Source organism: Lithobates pipiens, unplaced genomic scaffold, assembly GCF_037356315.1.
Source record: "Lithobates pipiens isolate NorthernLeopardFrog02 unplaced genomic scaffold, aLitPip1_a1.2 Scaffold_8, whole genome shotgun sequence".
Taxonomy (NCBI): domain Eukaryota; kingdom Metazoa; phylum Chordata; class Amphibia; order Anura; family Ranidae; genus Lithobates; species Lithobates pipiens.
Window position 1 is genome coordinate 108,018,205 of NW_027507903.1, and position 17,326 is coordinate 108,035,530.

The following is a 17,326-nucleotide window of genomic DNA, read 5'->3' on the forward strand; positions in this document are numbered from 1 at the left end:
AAAAGGACACACAACCGTGCAATAGTCGGTTAGGTCCCTTTCACACTGGGGCGGCAGTAAGACGGCGCTACTTTTAGTGCCGCTTTACCGTAATTTTAGCTGCGACAATTTGGCCGCTAGCGGGGCAGTTTTACCCCCTGCTAGCGGCCAAGAAAGGGTTAAATCCACCGCAAAGTGCTGCTGTAGCGGCGCTTTTCCGGCGGTATAGCCGTGCTGCCCCGTTGATTTCAATGGGCAGGAGCAGTGTATACACCGCTCCAAAGATGCTGCTAGCAGGACTTTTTTTTACCGTCCTGCAAGCGCACCACAGGGCTTTCACATTGGAGAAAAAGCAACGGCTGTTACAGGACGCCTTGCAGGCGCTATTTTTAGCACTGTAGCGCCTCAGTGTGAAAGGAGTCTTAAAGTGACACAGTGCTGTATCGCAAAAAATAGCCTGGTCATGAAGGGGGGTAATGCTACTTTCACACTGCGGCGTTGGCGGTAAAGCGCCATTTTTTGTGGCGCTTTTGCAGAGGTTTTCAGCGGCTAGCTTGGCTCTTTTAACCCCCGCTAGCAGACAAAAGAGGGTTAAAACCGCCTGCAAACGCCACTGCCCATTGATTTCAATGGACAAAGGCGCTTTAGCAGTAGTGTATTCACCGCTCCTACAGCGCTGCAAAGATAAGGCTTGCAGCACTTTTTTTTTTAACGTCCTGCCAGCGCACCACTCCAGTGTGAACACCCTCGGGCTTTTCACATTGGAGTGAGAGGAGAGGCTTTTTACAGGCGCGATTTTTAGCATCATAGCGCCTCAGTGTCACAGTAGCCTAAATCTTCTGGATGGCAAGTGGTTAACCAGCCACGGGACCTGTGTAATTCATATGTGTATCGGTTTTTTTTTAAGGGATGAGGTGGCAATCCTATCCGAGGAGAACGCATAGGGGTGTGAGTGACCGGGATGTGGTGGCTGGAGGGGTGGGATATTGCTAATCCTTTGAGCAGAGCCATCTATTCCCACCTTCTTCCCTTTCACCGTTTTGAAAAATGCGGTCTCCACACACACCGCCTATAATACGGCCTTGTACGGCTGAGGTGACTCATTCCGCCTTTCCCGCCATGTGCGCCTCTTCCTTATTTTGGCTTCCAGCACGGGTCACGTGCTCTTTGGCCGAACCCATCCAACCAATCAGAGCGCAAGAGTCCGCCGAGGCTCAGAACGCAGCTGGGCGGGGCTATCGTAGATCGGTTCACGTAGTGTGGAAGTGCTGGACGCCAGCGGCTCGTGAGAGAGAGAGAGCGGGTCATGTGTAAGGAGAGCGCGGCCGGTGCGGTGATGTGTGCACCTCCCCCTACACCTCAGGTGAGTACACGGGGAGGAGGCTGTGAATGGCCGGAGCCGCTCTACCAGCGGGGAGGTCTATGGCTCTCCGTGTGGTTCTATCTCTATGGCTCTCCGTGTGGTTGGAGTGATTCACTGTGGAGTCATAGAGCGGCTGTGAGCTCAGCTCTGTGTATTGGTGTGGAGGGTCCCCTGACTTCCTGTCCTCTGTAGTTATGACTCCTCCCCCTGTGTTATCTCCTCATATTGGTTTCATGTTTTCTTTTGAACTCTGTTATTGTTGTGTCACGTGCAGACATCTTTTTTTGTTTGGTTTACCATAGATCTCAATGATCTGTGTCTTTGTTGCATTTTCTGAAACACCTGCATGCTTTATTCTTATGCTTTCAGAAAATGCACAAGCTGATGGAAGTCTACAGGAAACCGCAGGTAGCGCGCATGAAAACTGCGGGCACGCTGCGCCGATGCCAAACCGCAGCTAGGGATAGACTTCTTTCACACTGAGGCAGTTCTCAGGCGTTTTAGCGCTAGAAATAGTGCCTGAAAACTGCCCTCCATGCCGTCCAAATGTGAAGGCTCCAAGTGCCCTCATGCTGGGGCGGTGCACTTGCGCGATGTTAGAAAAAAGTCCTCCAAGCAGCATCTTTGGGACGCTATACAGCCCTCCCAAAGCGCCCCTGCCCATTGCAATGAATGAGCAGCGCTTTGGAAGGTCCGCAACGTGGACAGTTTTAAACCCTTCGGCCAGTAGCGGGATTAAAATTGCCGCTAAAACAAGCATCCCTTTACCACTAACACTCGGGCAGCCCGAAAGTGAAAGGTGAAAGGGGTCTTAAAAGAGAAAGAAGTATGTGAATTCCCCCCCCCCCCCCATCCCATAATCATGCTTTATCTGAGTGGATGCTGCATCTTTCTCCTGCCTCTGCACTGGGAACTGAGCGATCGAACACCGCTGATGACTCGGTTCTCTCAGCTCCCCAAGCGGAGAGCTGCTGACTGCTCCATGCTCATTGGTGTGGCCATCTCAGTGGCATGCTGAGAGGCTGAGACTGCTATCAGTCCAGCCGCCTGGCGGATTCAGACTACCAAAGTTGGGATGATGCGGTGCCTGAACTGATCGTCTGCAGGGAGCGGACTTCAGACTGCTCTCTGCTCAAAACAGGTCACAGGAGTGCAAAACGAAGAGAAGCCCAGCCAAACGAGTCTTCTCCTTTTAAAGAGCAGTTTGCCACCCCCCCCCCCAATTAAAAGTCAACAGCTACAAGTACTGTAGCTGCTGACTGTTACTCTTAGGCCTCATGTAAACTGCAGCTGGTAAATGGATGTTTAGAAACATTTGGGCATTTTTTTCAGCAGTCCCTGAAAGAAAGTCTTCCTGTTTAACTGTATCTACAGGTAAGCCTATAATAAAGCTTACCTGTAGATACTGTAAACATATCCTAAACCTGCACCATTTAGGAGATATTTACTATATACTTTGCCACCATCGTCATCGGCGCATGCGCACTGAAGGAACGGACGATCGCGCAGTTTCTACAGGGCTCTGCGCTGTGACCGGCGGCACCTGCGGGCATGCACGGGAGTGAAGTCATCGCGACTTCGGCCAAGAATATCGCTGAAACCCACTGTCAAAATGTCAGACATCTCAGCGGTGTTTGGGTGCCACTACAACAGCTAGGTATGTCATAATGAGCTAGTATGCATTGCATACTAGCTCATTATGCCTTTGGCTAACAGGTGTGTTTTTTTTTTGGGGGGGGGGTTATAACCTCTTGAACGCTCCTCCGTGTTATCTTTATGGGCACATGTACACTTAGGCGTTTATAGTAGTTTAGAAGCAGTTGGGGTTTGAAGCCCTTTTCTGAAAGCAAAAAATTGTGTTCAGGGCGGTTGTTTAGAGGCATTTGAAACACAAAATGCGTGTAAATATGGTAACTCGCATCTTAGTTTATAGGCGTCTTTCGATGGGGTAAAAACTGATCATTTACAAAGGGGTTGGAGACACAGGAGTGGGAGAGTGTGTTTTTTTTTTTTTTCCTGCATTGGGGAGGGGGGGTCTACTGAGGTTATCTGTATATAAAAAAAAAAAGTAAAATAAACTGTCATCTGCCCCCAGTTCCACCAGTTAGTGCCACGTGTCATCAGTGCCACATCATGCCATCTGTTGGTGCCACATATTGGTCAGTGTCACGTGCCATCTGTCGTCAGTGCCACATCAGTGTCGCATGCCATCAGTGCCATCTGTCATCCGCGTCACGTGTCATTGTCCTGGTGCTCCAAGGCCTTCAAAAGTATAATAGGTCAGGGGTTGACAAATTTGCTTGGAATCTAGGAGCCAGCTAAAAAAGTTAGGAGCCGGGTCCGTGACGGCGATCTGGACCTGTCCCTGGCCTGACATGGAGACAAGTGAGGGGAAGATAGCCCCAAGCCCCTCACCTGTCTCCAAGTCATTGCCCCCCATAGCTCTTAGAGGGACATTTTATTTATTTTTTTCAAATGACAATTTTTTTTTTAAATTGCATTTTAGTGTAAATTGAGATGTGAGGTCTCTCTGACCCCAGATCTCATATACAAGAGGACCTGTCATGCTTTTTCCTATTACAAGGGATTTTTACATTCCTTGTAATAGGAACAAAAGTGACACATTTTTTTTTTTTTTAAAGAACAGTGAAAAAAATAAAAATAAAAGTTAAAATAAAAAAAAAATACAGAGACCTCCTCTGTAACTTAAAAAGTGCAACCTGTAGAATTTTTTAAATGTCGCCTATGGAGATTTTAAAGGGTAAAAGTTTGTCGCCATTCGATGAGCGGGCGCAATTTTGAAGCATGACATGTTTGGTATCGATTTACTCTACGCAACATTATCTTTCACAATATTAAAAAAAAATTGGGCTAACTTTACTGTTGTCTTATTTTATTTTTTTTATTAAATACATTTTCCCCAAAAAAGTGCGCTTGTAAGTCCGCTGTGCAAATACGGTGTGACAGACAGTATTGCAACGACCACCATTTTATTCTCTAGGGTGTTAGAATAAAATATATATATAATTTTTAGGGGTTCTGAGTAAAGGGAAGGAAGATAGGCTGGCAGGCAGGGAAAATTAGCATTGCATCCATTAGCATTGCTGGTTGTAATTCCAACGGCCACCACAAGAGGGCGCCAGATTACAGAAGGAACCATAGGATCGTAGAAGGCCTCAAAGCCGGGGGCTAAATTACCGGCCGGCGGCGGCGCGGCCCGACGCGATCGCGCCGGGGGGGGGGCCGCGGAGACAGCATACCCCCAGCCCCCCAGCTGTGCTGCCCCAGGCGCCAGGTCTGGAATTCTAGTCGCAAATGCGACCGGGCGCCCGGGTTTTGTCGAGCCCTGTAATAGGTAGTCAACAATTTAGATGTGTAATTTATGCTCCTAGAACACGTGATGGTGCTCCCTGCATGTTGGGCCTCTCTGTGGCCAGGCTGTGGAAAAGTCCCACACATGTGGTATCATAATACTCAGGAGGAGTAGCAGAATTTATTTTGGGGTGTCATTTGTGGTATACACATGCCATGTGGGAGAAATAACCTATGACAATTTTGTGGAAAAAATAAAAAAATCTTAATTTTGCAAAGAATTATGGGGAAAAAATGACGACATCAAAAAGCTCACCATGCCTCTTACTAAATACCTTGGAATGTCTACTTTCAAAAAAGGGGTCATTTGGGCGGTATTTGTACTTTCCTGGCTTGTTCGGGTCACAGGAAGTGAGATAGGCCACCAGTAAATCAGATGTGATCAATTTTGTATGATTCGCACCACAGCTTGTAGACTCTCTAACTTTCACAAAAACCAAATGATATCCACTAATTTGGGTTACTTTTACCAAAGATATGTAGCAGTATAAATTGTTGCCAAAATTTATGAAGAAAAATGTATTTTCCCAAGGCGTCTTTCAGGACAGCACCTGAGAGATAGCGACTCCACCCTCCTCGTTAGGAAACACCTTCTTCCTCCAGACTTTAAAGGGAGGCGCCTCCCTACCACACATCAGTTTTTGTGTTTCCTCCGGCCCGGAGGGAACACCTTTTGGGAAGGAGTCTGTTTCTCTTAGGTGTTCCTGAGGGACTAGGCTTCTTTCCCTTTTTTTCCTCCTTTAGAGACCCGCTGTCCTCCCGACCTACCCACGCCTCGTCAGCGGTAGCAAGCGGGCTCCTCTTCCCCTCTTGTGCTCGGAGAGAGCCGAAGACTCGGTGGCCCGCACGTTCGTAGGCGCGGCGGCGCGCGTGTGCCGCCGCCATGTTTGTTTTCGGCGGTCGCGCCGGAAGTGACAGAGCGGGTCATCGGGTCAGCTGAAACGTCGTTTCCGGCGTGGACGCAGGGGGGAGGAGGGAGGACAGGTGCTGGTGCCTATTTCCGCTTCCGGTCCGGTGCAGCTGCACGGCGTGACTCCGGAGGCGGCGTTTAGCCACAAGTGGATCTCTGCACAGCTGATTATGGAAGATTCAGCGTCTGCAGCGGTGGGGACAGGCACAGGCACCAGCAAGGCCCAGGTAAGAGGCAGCAGTTAAAGTCTGCCTTTCTTTTTCTATTTCCTGGCGTTTGGTCTCGCTCTCTCCTTTCTTTTTTCCCCCCTGGTGGCAAGGGGCCTGTCTGGGCACTAGAAGCTGACTGGTTTCTTCTTAGGGATCACCACACAGGTGCACTATCAAAGCTGAGACTGGGTCTCACTAAGGGTTCCCTGGTTTTTTTCCCTTTTTTGTCTTTTTCTTCATAGGCTAAGAGCTCTGACCCAAAGAAAAGATGTCCTTCTTGCAGGGCCAAGCTGGGAGAAAATTGGAAGAAAACCTTATGCAGTCCCTGCATTACTTCTTTAGTTAAAGAGGAATCTGCCTCTGTATGTGAGGATCTGGTGGCCTCTGTAAAGAAGGAGCTGTACGCCACGATCCAGAATTTTCGTGACTCACTAGCAAACCCGGCTGCTAGTCAGCCTTCCACTTCAGAGTCTTCCCAGGGGTCTCTCTCAATCCCGGTGTTAGAATCTCTGCCTGAAGACCCTTCAGATAGGGAAAAGCAGTCCACTGCTCTTTCCGTTAAAGATTCGGAAGAGGAGTTGGAGGATTCTGAGGTAGCCCCCTCTAAATTCAAACTGTCCCTTGAAGAGGTCGATGGGCTCCTTAAAGCCATTCATGCTACGCTTGGTTTAAGTGAGGAGAAAAAGGAATTATCACTCCATGACCGCATGTATGCTGGGTTGGATGAGCCTAAGGGCCGAACATTCCCAGTTCATCCGGTCATCTCTGAGGCCATTAGGAAAGAATGGCAGGATCCAGAGAAAAAGCCCTTTTTCTCCAAAGCCCACAAAAGGCGTTTTCCTTTCGAGGAGGACCCTGCAGCAGTATGGAACAAGGTGCCCAGACTGGATGCCGCCTTTTCCCAGGTTTCAAGGTCCACAGATCTGTCCTTTGAGGATATGGGAGTTTTGAAAGATCCGATGGACAAACGCATGGATCTTTTGCTCAAGAGATCATGGCAATCAGTTATGAGCAATTTAAAACCAGCAATGGCCACAACGTGTGTAGCCAGAAATTTTAGAATACTGGATTAACCAGTTAAAGTCACATATAGCTGCAGATTCCCCTAAACAGGAAATCTTAGATTCTTTTCCTACCCTGATTACGGCAGTGGCCTATGTTGCAGATGCCTCAGCTGAGGCAATTAAGATATCGGCCAGGTCAGCAGCTCTAACTAATGCTGCAAGAAGAGCCTTATGGCTTAAAACCTGGCCGGGTGACTCGGCTTCAAAGAATAAGCTGTGTGGGTTACCCTTTTCAGGAGACTTGCTCTTCGGCTCTGACCTCGATAATATTCTTGACAGGACAGCCGATAAAAAGAGATCCTTTCCGGTCAAAAAGAAAAAGCAGGTACCAAAGCGTCTTTTTCGACCTCAAAAAACTCAGGATCAGGACAGCAAGTTGCAAGGGAGAAGGAAAAGTTGGTCCGCCCCGAAGCCGAAGGGTAGAGGCGGAATTCTCTTCCGTCCTCCTACACAGGCCGAAAAATCGCAATGACTCGTCTCTGCGGGTGGGCGGAAGACTACAAGAATTTCTTCCGCAGTGGTCAGGGATAACTTCAAATCAGTTTATCCTGACCACTCTCGCGCAGGGTTACTCACTCGAGTTTGTCAACGACCCCCCAAAAAGGTTCCTGATTACCAACACCCCGCGGGATCCAGTAAGGGCCCTGGCCATGAAGTCCTCTCTAGAGGAACTGATGCAACAGGGCGTAGTAGTAGAGGTACCCCTGCAAGAACAGCAGGAGGGGTTTTATTCCCATGTTTTCCTAGTAAAGAAACCGACAGGGAAGTTTCGGTTGATTCTCAACCTAAAACCTTTAAACGAGTCCATAAGGTACAGGAAGTTCAAAATGGACTCAATTTTTTCGGTCAGAAACCTGTTGACGCCAGGATGTTTTATGGCGTCAGTAGATTTAAAAGACGCATACCTACATGTTCCGATCTCTCCCCAGTCTCAGAAGTTTCTCAGGCTGGCGGTGAGGTTGGGGGGTATGGTTCATCATCTCCAGTTCAGGGCCCTACCCTTCGGCCTGTCATCATCTCCCCGAATTTTTACCAAAATAATGGCAGAAGCTTTAGCGCCACTGCGTCTTCAGGGAATCGCAGTTATTCCTTATTTAGACGATCTGCTGTTTTTCGCCCCATCCAGCGAGGAATTGCAGACCAATCTAGGCAAAGCTCGCAGCCATCTGGAGGCGTTGGGTTGGATTTTGAACCTCCAAAAGTCGTCCCTAAACCCATCTCAGGAGATTCGGTTTTTAGGGTTTCTAATAAATTCGGTGGAGCAAAAAATCTTCCTTCCCTTAGACAAAAAGGACAGGATTTCCGGTGCAGTGTCTTTATTACAGACCAGCCAAAATCTGACAGTAAGACAGGTTATGTCAGCTTTGGGAGTTCTGACTTCAGCAATGCCAGCAGTCCAGTGGGCAAGAATGCATTTCAGGTGTCTGCAGGCTTTCCTTCTAAAATCTTGGGATCACACAGTGGCATCCCTAGAGGCAGAGGTGAGAATGTCAACCCAGGTAAAAAGGTCCCTATGGTGGTGGAAAAGACAGGAGGTCTTATCGGAAGGGTTAGTCTGGGCTTTTCCAGTCGGGAAAAGACTAACAACCGACGCCAGTTCCTGGGGGTGGGGAGCCCATCTAGGAACACGTTTCACTCAGGGGTCCTGGGCCAAAGAGGAGACAATAAGGTCCTCAAACTGGAGGGAACTCAAGGCGATTGCCTTAGCTCTGGAGTTGTTTGTTCAGGAACTGCAGTCCCATCACGTCCAGGTCCTAACAGACAATGCCACGGCAGTGGCTTATTTAAACAGACAGGGGGGTACAAGAAGCAGGTCGCTTCAGGTACTGGCCATGGAGATTCTTCGGTGGGCGGAAAAACATTTGTTATCCCTATCAGCAGTCCACCTAAAAGGGGATCTAAACAGGGTAGCGGACTTCCTAAGCAGAAACGCTATTCGGGAAGCAGAATGGTCTCTAAACCCGGAGGTATTCACAATGATTGCCGGAAAATGGGGTTTACCAGAAGTAGACCTGTTCGCCTCAAGGGTGAACGCCCAGGTTCCCCAGTTCTTTTCCCTGGACAGTCGCGATGGCTCGCTGGGCACAGATGCGCTAGCTTATCCATGGGAATTTCGTCTTTGCTATGCTTTCCCCCCATTTCAGTTAATCCCGTTAATTTTAAGAAAAATTCAGAGGGAGAAGGTACCAGTTATTCTAATCACGCCCTTTTGGCCAAAAAGGGCTTGGTTTTCGACAGTTCTAGGCCTGGCAATCAAGCCTTGTTGGCGTCTGCCCCTCAGACACGATCTGTTGTTGCAGGGCCCAGTGAACCATCCAGGAGTGGCCAGCCTGGCTCTCACGGCCTGGTTTCTGAAAGGCAGCTCCTTAGGAGCAAGGGGTTTTCCAACCGTTTGATCTCGACCCTTTTAGCAAGTAGGAAAAGAGTTACGAGGGCCATTTATTCTAAGGTCTGGAAGCGTTATGAAACTTGGTGTTTGTCAGCCGCCCAGGTGACAGGGAGCCTTGTCTCCATCTTGGAGTTTTTACAAGATGGTGCAGACAAGGGACTGGCAGTTAGTACCCTGAAGGTGCAAGTAGCAGCCCTGACGGTGTTCTTAGAAAAATCTGTGGCCTCAGATCCGCTGGTGATCAGGTTCTTTAGAGCTCTTAAAAGATCTAGGCCAGCTCCTGTTAAGGTTTTTCCTAGATGGGATTTGTCGGTAGTCCTACAGTCTCTAACAAAAGGGCCTTTTGAGCCTCTTGTGGAGGCTTCCCTTAGGTTTCTCACATTAAAAACCGTGTTTCTGATTGCCATTGTCTCTGCACGCAGGATCAGTGAGCTAAATGCTCTGTCAATTAAAGAACCATATCTTTCCTGACAGAGTTATTCTTAGAACAGATGCAAAATTCTTACCGAAGGTAGCTTCAGTTCAGAACCGTATACAGGACATAGTACTGCCAACGTTTTGTGTTAACCCCAAAGGAAATAAGGAGACTTCTTTCCATACTTTGGACGTCAGAAGGACTCTGCTGAGTTATTTAGAAAGGACGGAGTCCTTCAGGCGTTCAGATTCACTGTTTGTACTTTTCTCAGGAAGAAAAAAGGGTTTTCAGGCTTCTAAAGTTACTTTAGCTAGATGGCTGAAATTAGCTATCTCAGAGGCATATTCCCAGGCAGGGTTATCTCCTCCAGCAGGAATTTGTGCACACTCAACCAGAGCTCTGGCGTCTACGTGGGCAGAGAGAGCTGGTGCCACCCCTGAGCAGATCTGCAAGGCGGCGACGTGGTCGAGTTTTCACACATTTGTGAAACATTATAGACTGGATCTCACTTCTGCCAGCGATCAGGCGTTTGGCAGAAAGGTCCTGCAAGCTGTTGTCCCGCCCTAAGGGGTAAGTCTCTGTTATCCTCTCAGGTGCTGTCCTGAAAGACGCCTTGGGAAAGACCAAGTTAGACTTACCGGTAACTTGTTTTCCAGAAGTCTTTCAGGACAGCAAGCATCCCGCCCTATGGTATTATATTATGCTACGCTGTGACTAACGTATGTGTTTATGTGTTCCAGCCGGGGCCGGAGGTTCTCTTCTACAACTGATGTGTGGTAGGGAGGCGCCTCCCTTTAAAGTCTGGAGGAAGAAGGTGTTTCCTAACGAGGAGGGTGGAGTCGCTATCTCTCAGGTGCTGTCCTGAAAGACTTCTGGAAAACAAGTTACCGGTAAGTCTAACTTGGTCTTTCATAATTTTATCACAGAAACAAAGAAAAATGCGTTTTTCCAAATTTTCGGTCTTTTTTCATTTATAGCGCAAAAAATAAAAAAACCCAGAGGTGATTAAGTACCACCAAAAGAAAGCTCTATTTGTGGGGAAAGAATGACAAAAAATTCATTTGGGTACAGTGTTACATGATTGAGTAATTGTCATTCAAAGTGTGAGAGCACCGAAAGCTGAAAATTGGTCTGGAAATGAGGGGGGTTTAAGTGCCCAGTAGGCAAGTTAACGCCCATAAACGAGCCATGTAAAAGTGGCAAAATTTATGTTTTTAAACTTCAGTTACTAGCTGTCAAGTTCCAGCGTTCAGAAGAGGTTTTCAAATGTCCTGTGTACATGAAGCTTAAAGTGGTGTCTCCACCAAAAAATAAAGTGCTTAAAATTCTTTAAAAAAAAAAACAAAGCAAAAAATTGGAATTTTTTTTTTTCTTACTCCCTTCTAAATACCTGTTGCTAGGGGGTCCCTCGTAGTCTGACTTCTTCCTTGCCCGGGCTGGTGACATCACTTTCCCTCGCACCGCACAGTCATCTGGGACCTGTCACATGTCCCAGATGACTGTGTGGCATATCACGGCGCCCTGCGATGCATGCGCAGTGGGTGCCTGGCTGTGAAGCCACAGCCGGGTGCCCACAGTACGAATGATGGCGCCGCAAAAGGAGCGGGGAACGAGGGAGGCTTTGTTCCCCCGGTAGGCGCTACCACTGCTGAAAGGCGTATATTGCTGTACTGTGCTGCATCCGCAAGCCCAACGCCAGGCTAGTGTGGAGAGTGATCAGAACTGTCAGGTTTTTATTGCAGCCTTTGTCTCCATCAAGGAGAGTCGCCCTCTCTAAGACCCTTTTCACACTGCGGTGGGGGGTTAGCGGTAAAGTGCCGCTAGTTGTAGCGGTGCTTTACCGATTTATAGCAGCGCTATTCGGGCCGCTAGTGGGGCACTTTTAACCCATGCTAGCTCCCGAGGAAAGGGTCAATAGAACCTGAAAAGAACCGCTGCTGAAGTGGTTTGCAGGTGCTTCTGCAGCGGTGCCCAATGGGCAGGGGAGGTGGAGGAGTGGCGTATACACAACTCTGGCACCGCCCTAAAGATGCTGCTTGCATGACTTTTTTTTTTATTTTTTTCCTGTCCTGCAGGCGCACCACCCCAGTGTGAAAGCACTCAGGCTTTCACGCTGGGGCTGCAGAAGAGATAATTTTACTAACCAAATAACATTTTTGTCCCCCCCAAATAGAGCTTTTTTTCTCCTATCGCCTTCCAGGACGGCACACATGAGATGAGGGCTCCTCCCTACAGGAAATACAATCGACAGCTTGTTATAAGTCCCCAACCTTCACCTTGATCCCCAGTATTGATTGTGTTTCTCCCAAACACAGCAGCATGTTTGTTTTGAAACCAAATGACTGGGGAGAGTCGGATGGTCCCCTGTTGAGACAGGTTCTAGGGAAGCTGGAGAGGGCTGAACTAACCTGCAGGCATGTCCTCAAAGGCCGCCCCAGTCAGTGCGTGCCATTGCTGTAAGTGCAAAAAAAAGCCACCGCCAGCTGCTTCTCTTCCTCCTAAAGTTCCTGGGAAAAGTCATCTTGCATTGGAAAGGAAGTACTGCGCTCCAGGCCTAACTCTGGATAAGGTCACGGCCACCTCGCAGGGAGTGGGCGGCGACAAAGGAGCAGCATGACCAGGAAGTTCCTCTAAAACCCTGAGATAACACCGTAGGGAAGCCAGACAGAGCAAGGTGGTGGGCAGTGGTTTGCTTGCTCTACTAAGCCCTCAGTGGTACCAGTAGCCCAGGACCAGGCCAACCTCCTCATGGAAGAGGAAGGGATGGTGACTATAGCTGGCAGGCATATCCAGGTTGGGGCCTGGTGAGTAAACCCCCCCCCCCCCCCCCTTGAAAAGTGAGGTAGGGGGGTGAGAGGCTCTGGCTACTAAGGGGTCTTAGAATCCCGGGGCCAGCCAGGACTGGCTGGGTCTCACTAATCACCTTACCCTTTCCCCCATAAAGCCTGCAGTTAGGGGGAAGAGTAAGTTACATGTATGCTCTACCTCTTGTCTTACAGAATCCCCCAGCGGAACCCAGGAGGCCCCAGATAAACAACCTTCTGCCGCAACAGGGCATAGCTCTTTAAAAAAAAAAAATGTGGATACTGTAAGGATAAGCTTCCAAAATCTCGTTTCAAGCCCTTCTGCTATAAATGTAGTAATAAATTTACAGGGAAAGAGGCTTCAATCTTAATGAAGGCGTTCCTTTCATCTATGCCAGGGATGTCCAAACTTTTTTCAAAGAGGGCCAGATTTGATGAACTGAACATGCGCGAGGGCCGACCATTTTGCCTGACATTCTTTGAACCATTAAAATTCGGTCTAAGCGTGTCCATCCGAGCACTAATACACGGCCCAACAAGAATTCTCTTGCCTTTGTGGCTGTGTGTGGTGAATAGATCAACTCAAGTGTATTATTTGGATACACCATATTTATTGACGTATAACACGCACCTTCACTTTAAGAGGGAAGCTTCAGGAAAAAAAAACTTAAAATTTTAAATAAAGAACTGTGAAGCAAAACAAGGGTCAGTGTCTATCTGCAGACCCACAATTGCTAGGAATGCAGCGCCCACCATTGCCAGGGATGCACCCACCATTGCCAGGGAATTCACTCACCATTGCCAGGGAATTCACTCACCATTGCCAGGGGATTCACTCACCATTGCCAGGGGATTCACTCACCATTGCCAGGGGATTCACTCACCATTGCCAGGGGATTCACTCACCATTGCCAGGGGATTCACTCACCATTGCCAGGGGATTCACTCACCATTGCCAGGGAATTCACTCACCATTGCCAGGGAATTCACTCACCATTGCCAGGGAATTCACTCACCATTGCCAGGGAATTCACTCACCATTGCCAGGGAATTCACTCACCATTGCCAGGGAATTCACTCACCATTGCCAGGGAATTCACTCACCATTGCCAGGGAATTCACTCACCATTGCCAGGGAATTCACTCACCATTGCCAGGGAATTCACTCACCATTGCCAGGGAATTCACTCACCATTGCCAGGGAATTCACTCACCATTGCCAGGGAATTCACTCACCATTGCCAGGGAATTCACTCACCATTGCCAGGGAATTCACTCACCATTGCCAGGGAATTCACTCACCATTGCCAGGGAATTCACTCACCATTGCCAGGGAATTCACTCACCATTGCCAGGGAATTCACTCACCATTGCCAGGGAATTCACTCACCATTGCCAGGGAATTCACTCACCATTGCCAGGGAATTCACTCACCATTGCCAGGGAATTCACTCACCATTGCCGGGAATTCACTCACCATTGCCGGGAATTCACTCACCATTGCCGGGGATGCAGCGCCCGCCATTGCCGGGAATTTCACCCACCATTGCCGGGAATTTCACCCACCATTGCCGGGAATTTCACCCACCATTGCCGGGAATTTCACCCACCATTGCCGGGAATTTCACCCACCATTGCCGGGAATTTCACCCACCATTGCCGGGAATTTCACCCACCATTGCCGGGAATTTCACCCACCATTGCCGGGAATTTCACCCACCATTACCATCAGTGCAGCCATGGAGGGCAGGACGAGCGCCAAAGACATCTTACAGGAGAATCTCCTGTTTACACAACAGCCTCTTTGATGGACAGTACAGTCATCCAATGGCAGAGACGGGACTTCCTATTACAGCTGCCGTGTAAACAGGAAATTCTCCTCCTGTGTGCACAGCACTCGTCCCGTCTCCTCCCTCCGAGGCAGCCGGACTATATATCTTTTGTGGCCCCGGCGCTGGGAGATCGCCAGGGGCCACAAAAGATATGTGTTTAAACAACCAGACGGGCCGTTCAAAACCAGACCGCGGGCTGCGATTGGCCCGCGGGCCGGACTTTGGACATGCCTGATCTATGCTGATGGAAATGCTGGCAATAGTCAAATGTTTCCATGAAGCAGCCGGGCAATCAACAGCCCAGGGCCCTAATCCAGAGGAGCTTGCCCCTAGAGAAGGCCCATCCTCCAAGGAAAGTCCTTAGGACTTAATGCTCTCCACCACCCTCAATTGCTACCCCTAGCTGATTAGGATGGGGGGGAGACGTGGAAAGCCAGGTCAAATCAGATGTCGCATCAAAGGGTAAACTATGCAGCCTTCCCTTTCAGAGCTCATTGCTCTTTGGCCGGGGACTAGATGAGGTCCTGTCTAGGTCCTCAGAAAAGGGTAAGAAGTTTTCCAGTAAAGCCTAAAAAGGAAAAATATATATTTTTTGTGTGGAACGCCCCCCCCCCCCCCCAAGGCCAGATCCTCCTCTTCTCATGTCCCTCTTTGTTGCGCCTAGTCCCTCCCTCTGAGTGCTCCTCAGCCAGCAACTTGCTACAGGGGTCACCCGAACTGAATCGGAGCTCTGTGTATCCATTCGGACACGGAGCCCTGGCCCCGCCCCCTCTCTCCCCTTATTGACTGATTTTGACAGCTGCTGGAGAAAATGGCGCTGATTCTCTGTCTCAGCCAATCAGGAGCAGTGTACTGGATGGCAGAGGGGATCAAGGACATCGCTGGAGAGAGGAACTCGGGTAGGTGGACATCGCTGGGGAGGTTTTTATCTTAATGCATTAAGATAAAAAAAAAACCTTCTGCCTTTTACAACTCCTTTGACCACTTACTTGCGCGCCCCCCCCCCCCCCCCCCTGTAAACTGACCATGGTTTATCATGGCTGCTGAGCCCTGACACTGGTCAGTTTACATGCCTCCATCATCTGCAGCTCTTCTCTGTATCCCATCCCTGCCTATCAGCTAGTGACCGTGCTGCTCTGCTCCCTCCCTTTTCCCTTTCTGCTGCTATCAAAACTATTATATATTCATACATTCACATCTGTTTAACGATATGTGCTGTATAATAGGCTGATTTTTCAGCCTTATTTCGAGCGCCTCCCACATGACCAGCTGCCACTCTCCTCCTCTCCCAGTTCTTGTCCCTCTCGCTGTAGCTGTCAGCTTGGGAGAGAAGTGGCGAGCAGTCACGTGAGCGCCGGGAGGCACTCTGAAATGAGGTAGAAATCGGCATATTTTTTATTCAGCACATACAGTGGGCACATATCGTTGTCTAACAGAGGGGAATGTATGATCATAATATAGTAGCTTTACAGTGAGCCATTTTCCTTTTCATTCGTTTTATATTAGCCTTTTACAGTTGTTTTCATGAACCACCCCTGACACATGTTTGCGATCTGCTTACACTTTTTTTTTTTGAAAGGCCCCTTTTTCTAAACTGAACACTGCGCTAGGTTTTCAGGGGCAGGCATCATTGAATTCAGATTTACAATGTGCAGTGGATGACCCTCTTAATTGCCATATAAGGGAATACTAATACTTTATCAAGTAGAGACTAAGTGGGGGTGAGAGGGGACTGTTCAGTAACTTGTTCTCCCTGTATTTAAATAATTCACCTATCTCTATTTTCCCTCCCTTCTAGATTTGTTAATTTAAAAACTACCAACACACAAGCTGAGGCATGAAGTTCAGATTCCTTTTTATTCTACCGTGAGAGCAGTTGAGTATCTTGATTTAATTTTTGTCCCGCAATGTATTACAATCGCAGGATGTGTGTGTGATAAAAATATATATATATTGTGTTTTGTGTATTTATAATTATTATATATTTTTTTTTATTATGCCATGGTTACCAAGCCTGGGGAAAGAGTTGACTTACTGACAGAATCGAGATATGACTAATAGATGTAAAGAGTTTTTTCCATTTAAAACCTAACATGCTGCAATAACATATGTAACACATTGTGATGTGCTGCATTATAGAAGCCTATCCATTTTTTATATAGGTCCTAAGGAGGAAGAAATCACTCCGTTGTGTATATGCATGGACATACAATTTGAATACAATGCAGTGAATTGTTTCAGAAATGATCATTATAGACACGCTACCTATTCTATATCATTGCTAAAAACTCCAATGGTGTATGGGTAGCTTGCATTCGATTTCTACATATTAAAGCCCATCTCCAGGGCAAAAAAGTTTTCCAATGCAGAGGAGCTATGCCCATAATGCATGAATTAACTGCATATTTTTGTCTAGGGGAGAGGAAAGAGATTTGCCTATCTATTCCTCCAACCCTCAAAGCACAAGACTGGTCTGGCACCCCTAGGAAATGGCGGTCTTGAGTTGTAGACTGTTCCTGACATCAAGCCCAGAGCAGACACCATAGACCACTAACAGTCCACCACTGGACTGGGGGGGAAGTGCCGTTTTCTGGTGGAACGAAGAATTGGGTTAATTTAAGCTTTCTCATCACATCTAGACAAAACAAGCAATTGACCTCTGCAGTGTGGGCAAAGCCTCAGTAATCTAAGACAATAGATTTCCCTAAAGTCAAGTTTAGCTCGTATGTTGAGTTCTAGTGAACATGATAAATGGTTTTTGTATTTCAGGAATGTAGTTAATGGCCATTTTTAAATATGGTAGTGGTAATTAGTTTGCTGAATGTGTTGGCATTTACAGACTGTGCTTAGTCACATTTATGAGTTGTGCCAAACAAAATTGGCGATCTGAACAATAGAAGATGGTAAGCCTGATGTAAAGCGTTGACACTGACTGCTGCAGTTCCTGTACATATTTTATATTTTGAATAAAATGCAAAGATGGTCCCAT

General features: G+C 48.0%; 1 protein-coding gene across 1 annotated transcript in view; it reads left to right on the forward strand.

Moving 5' to 3' along the window:
* Window positions 1-1,186: 1,186 nt before the first annotated feature.
* Window positions 1,187-17,326, forward strand: part of CLK3 (CDC like kinase 3) — a 55,798-nt gene continuing 39,658 nt past the window's right edge. The window contains exons 1-2 of the mRNA XM_077471047.1: window positions 1,187-1,342; window positions 16,136-16,212. The gene's annotated coding sequence lies outside the window, so the exon portion shown is untranslated. The remainder of the gene's footprint in view (window positions 1,343-16,135; window positions 16,213-17,326) is intronic.